Raw genomic sequence first — 6,000 nt, 5'->3', positions numbered from 1 at the left:
TCAATAGGCATGTTAAGATAAATTAACATCAATGTGAAATCAATTCAGTTAGCTGGACATCATAAATATATAATGATAACAACGCACACGGGGGTTTCTTTTGTGATTTAAACACAATAATTTTTATAGTTTTATCCAAAGTAAAAAGAGTACAAAAGAGACATAAATTAAAGCAATATATCATGAAAACAGGGGACGGAGTTAAGTCCTCATTTCATCTAGATACACACATCTATTCCTGATTAGTTTGAACAGAGATGAAGCTCTTTTTTAGCATACAATCTACTGTGCATAGCAGATAAGCTGGAATTAGATGGTAAAGTCGACGTTTCGGTCTTGGGTGGTGTCAATCCGTCAGACCATCTTCAGGACAATGATTGCTTAAACAAGGACTCCTAAACAATATAATGCAAATAGTTACAAGAATGTGAACATAATTGCGCTAACAAATCAATGTACAAAGTTTAAAACTCAGACTTCAACCCGTGTGCGAGCAATAAGGTTGTCAATATCGTTTATCAAGAAAAGAATTGCATCTAACATCTAATATTGAAAAAAAGCTATTGTCTTTCAATCGTATAGACCAATTGCTTTCTATAGTAATACATGATTTTTATCAATGGCCATGCTTACTTAGAGGTCTCAGTAGCGTTCTCACGTAACTTTGTTTAAAATCATGTGGGTATTTACACTGCAAGTCAAAAAAACATAATTCAGTATTTATTCGATGAGATTTGTCATGCTGTGTCAAAAAGATAGTAGATCATATCCTACCATGTAGAACTTGGCATCAGCAATTGCCAGATCGTATTAATGCGGGAGTCAATCCTGCCGTGGTTTTATTGCTGTACAATGGAAATAAATAGTAATATATTATCTATTCATTCACCTGTATGTCGTTTCTAATTCTGACTTAGTTTGTAAATTCCATTCGCAGTAATAATAGTGTGGGTCTTTTTAGAAACCAGATTATCTGCTGAGTCATTGACAATTTGTGTAATTATTGTCAATAAATTAAATTGTTCTTAACGCTTAAATGAATTTTGGTCATCATATAAGCAGCACAGAAAAGAAAGTGCTGCAGTCTAGGAGTAAGTGCCTAACTAGTCTACTTCCCAACAAAACAATGGTGGACTTGTCACAAATTAATGGACTTTTTTCGAGAAAGTTTTACTGTGTTCATCGTTGTTTTAAAAGAACCTCAATTTAGATAAATCAGTTGAGACTATACTCAAAGATCATACAAAGATAATGTTTTATGTGCGTATTGCTGACAGAGTACGTCACTGACCTATCTGTGGGCAGTGAGTAAATTAAAATATGACTTACTTTTCTGTCGTTAGTCTTCAGAATGCGAATATGGTCCGTCTGAATCGAGACCGCCTAATTGTGCACTGCGCTGTCATGTGCTTTTAAGGAATGGCTGTAGTTGCAATTCAACACAGCTGAGAGCTAGAAAGATAAACAAAGTAGCAGCGTTAGACTAAAGCGGCCACTTGTTGCGGTTCTGTGTAAACTTAAAAACTGCATTATCGCTAGAGTGTGTGGTAGATTTTTATCATCACACATTTAGCGTAGACAAGTTGATGTAATTAAATGATGGAAACATAGTTGCCCGGTTTCCCAGTGTACCATTAGAAAATGTTTGAAACAATATACAATCGCATAGAGAGTTATCTCGCGCTGATTGTTGTTTGAGTGGGTCTTTACTTGTTATTTAAGATAAAACAAGAAGTCATACATATCCACTGTTTGGAGTGCGCAAAATTTAGCAAAAAACGCATCGTTGATTAGCCAGTGAGCAGTGCATAGGTTACAGACAACTTACTATTATGACGTTAGTCTTCAGAAAACAGATGGGGGTCCGCCTGCATCGAAACAGCCTAATTGTGTGTTACGCTGTCAAGTGCTTATAAAGGCTGCCAGTAGCAGCAATTCGACACAGCTGAGAGTCAAGGAAATAGACAAGGTATCTGTATCAAATGACGGCGGCCATCTTAAAGAATCTTGTATACAATTGGTAACTATGCTGTCACTGTGGTATATCGTTTGTACTGGCAATTGCGGCTGACCGAGTGTATTAGCTAATGGATGTGTATTGGCTACAGAATGAGATTGTCGGAGGCCGAACATTAATGTAATCCGGTCATACTCCGCTCCACGAAACATTGAGATTCTTGACATTAGATTGCGGCCGCCATTTTGGAGTGTCAAACGTCACTCAAAGATTACATTGTTATTTAATGCTTGTTTATAGCATTACTTAGAGACAATTTCTGGGATTGTGACTAGGTGGAGAACGGTTGTGACCCGCTACACAAAAGCGAGCTATTGATCATATTTCAAATTATCCTGTAGCTAGGTACTGACTGTCAGTATAAGATCTACTTCCATGACCAAAAGATGTGAGAAAATAATGAATGTGTGTAAAACATTTCGATTGCGTGTTAATATTTATCAAAGATACATATCAAATACATCAACCGTGTATCTATAACAGTAGGTATTGCATGAAGTTTCTTGGACATAAATATAGGTATCCTGCCTATATCCATTCTATTTCTCACAGTGTATTAAACAAAAGCGTAGTTGGGTGATATAATATCAAATCTACATTGTTATCAACATCACGAAGAGGTACTGTGTTGATCAACCATCAGACCAATAGTGGTTGTAATTCGCTAACATTCAGATGTTCAGTCCTGGACATTGTACATGAGAAGGGACAGCTACATTGATAGTATTTACATAAACAAGTGACATAATGAATGTAGCTAACTTAATGAGCAATACAATAACATGAGTCTATGGAGTGCGAAATTAAGTAGCCGTGCCTGAAACTGGATAGAGCCGTGGGGACCTGGATCAGAAACCCTGCTCTTCAAAGATGGCAGTGGAATGCTACTGTCAATTAGGGTGTAAAACCTGTAATTCAAATGATAGACGGATATCAACGGCTAAGACAGGCCAGAGCCAGGCCAGGTCTGAACTCTGCCACTGAGTGGCACTCTCTGGCCTGTCTTAGCCGTTGATATCCGTCTATCATTTGAATTACAGGTTTTACACCCTAATTGACAGTAGCATTCCACTGCCATCTTTGAAGAGCAGGGTTTCTGATCCAGGTCCCCACGGCTCTATCCAGTTTCAGGCACGGCTACTTAATTTCGCACTCCATAGACTCATGTTATTGTATTGCTCATTAAGTTAGCTACATTCATTATGTCACTTGTTTATGTAAATACTATCAATGTAGCTGTCCCTTCTCATGTACAATGTCCAGGACTGAACATCTGAATGTTAGCGAATTACAACCACTATTGGTCTGATGGTTGATCAACACAGTACCTCTTCGTGATGTTGATAACAATGTAGATTTGATATTATATCACCCAACTACGCTTTTGTTTAATACACTGTGAGAAATAGAATGGATATAGGCAGGATACCTACATTTATGTCCAAGAAACTTCATGCAATACCTACTGTTATAGATACACGGTTGATGTATTTGATATGTATCTTTGATAAATATTAACACGCAATCGAAATGTTTTACACACATTCATTATTTTCTCACATCTTTTGGTCATGGAAGTAGATCTTATACTGACAGTCAGTACCTAGCTACAGGATAATTTGAAACATGATCAATAGCTCGCTTTTGTGTAGCGGGTCACAACCGTTCTCCACCTAGTCACAATCCCAGAAATTGTCTCTAAGTAATGCTATAAACAAGCATTAAATAACAATGTAATCTTTGAGTGACGTTTGACACTCCAAAATGGCGGCCGCAATCTAACGTCAAGAATCTCAATGTTTCGTGGAGCGGAGTATGACCGGATTACATTAATGTTCGGCCTCTGACAATCTCATTCTGTAGCCAATACACATCCATTAGCTAATACACTCGGTCAGCCGCAATTGCCAGTACAAACGATATACCACAGTGACAGCATAGTTACCAATTGTATACAAGATTCTTTAAGATGGCCGCCGTCATTTGATACAGATACCTTGTCTATTTCCTTGACTCTCAGCTGTGTCGAATTGCTGCTACTGGCAGCCTTTATAAGCACTTGACAGCGTAACACACAATTAGGCTGTTTCGATGCAGGCGGACCCCCATCTGTTTTCTGAAGACTAACGTCATAATAGTAAGTTGTCTGTAACCTATGCACTGCTCACTGGCTAATCAACGATGCGTTTTTTGCTAAATTTTGCGCACTCCAAACAGTGGATATGTATGACTTCTTGTTTTATCTTAAATAACAAGTAAAGACCCACTCAAACAACAATCAGCGCGAGATAACTCTCTATGCGATTGTATATTGTTTCAAACATTTTCTAATGGTACACTGGGAAACCGGGCAACTATGTTTCCATCATTTAATTACATCAACTTGTCTACGCTAAATGTGTGATGATAAAAATCTACCACACACTCTAGCGATAATGCAGTTTTTAAGTTTACACAGAACCGCAACAAGTGGCCGCTTTAGTCTAACGCTGCTACTTTGTTTATCTTTCTAGCTCTCAGCTGTGTTGAATTGCAACTACAGCCATTCCTTAAAAGCACATGACAGCGCAGTGCACAATTAGGCGGTCTCGATTCAGACGGACCATATTCGCATTCTGAAGACTAACGACAGAAAAGTAAGTCATATTTTAATTTACTCACTGCCCACAGATAGGTCAGTGACGTACTCTGTCAGCAATACGCACATAAAACATTATCTTTGTATGATCTTTGAGTATAGTCTCAACTGATTTATCTAAATCGAGGTTCTTTTAAAACAACGATGAACACAGTAAAACTTTCTCGAAAAAAGTCCATTAATTTGTGACAAGTCCACCATTGTTTTGTTGGGAAGTAGACTAGTTAGGCACTTACTCCTAGACTGCAGCACTTTCTTTTCTGTGCTGCTTATATGATGACCAAAATTCATTTAAGCGTTAAGAACAATTTAATTCATTGACAATAATTACACAAATTGTCAATGACTCAGCAGATAATCGGGTTTCTAAAAAGACCCACACTATTATTACTGCGAATGGAATTTACAAACTAAGTCAGAATTAGAAACGACATACAGGTGAATGAATAGATAATATATTACTATTTATTTCCATTGTACAGCAATAAAACCACGGCAGGATTGACTCCCGCATTAATACGATCTGGCAATTGCTGATGCCAAGTTCTACATGGTAGGATATGATCTACTATCTTTTTGACACAGCATGACAAATCTCATCGAATAAATACTGAATTATGTTTTTTTGACTTGCAGTGTAAATACCCACATGATTTTAAACAAAGTTACGTGAGAACGCTACTGAGACCTCTAAGTAAGCATGGCCATTGATAAAAATCATGTATTACTATAGAAAGCAATTGGTCTATACGATTGAAAGACAATAGCTTTTTTTCAATATTAGATGTTAGATGCAATTCTTTTCTTGATAAACGATATTGACAACCTTATTGCTCGCACACGGGTTGAAGTCTGAGTTTTAAACTTTGTACATTGATTTGTTAGCGCAATTATGTTTACATTCTTGTAACTATTTGCATTATATTGTTTAGGAGTCCTTGTTTAAGCAATCATTGTCCTGAAGATGGTCTGACGGATTGACACCACCCAAGACCGAAACGTCGACTTTACCATCTAATTCCAGCTTATCTGCTATGCACAGTAGATTGTATGCTAAAAAAGAGCTTCATCTCTGTTCAAACTAATCAGGAATAGATGTGTGTATCTAGATGAAATGAGGACTTAACTCCGTCCCCTGTTTTCATGATATATTGCTTTAATTTATGTCTCTTTTGTACTCTTTTTACTTTGGATAAAACTATAAAAATTATTGTGTTTAAATCACAAAAGAAACCCCCGTGTGCGTTGTTATCATTATATATTTATGATGTCCAGCTAACTGAATTCAACTTTTGTGACGCAGCAGCGGCGCAAATCCTGCACCATGGTGCGGGGTATTTACAAC

Source organism: Triturus cristatus, chromosome 5_1 (genome assembly GCF_964204655.1).
Source record: "Triturus cristatus chromosome 5_1, aTriCri1.1, whole genome shotgun sequence".
Classification (NCBI taxonomy): Eukaryota; Metazoa; Chordata; class Amphibia; order Caudata; family Salamandridae; genus Triturus; species Triturus cristatus.
The sequence above is the reverse complement of the archived record's forward strand: the minus strand, read 5'-3'. Positions refer to the sequence as shown.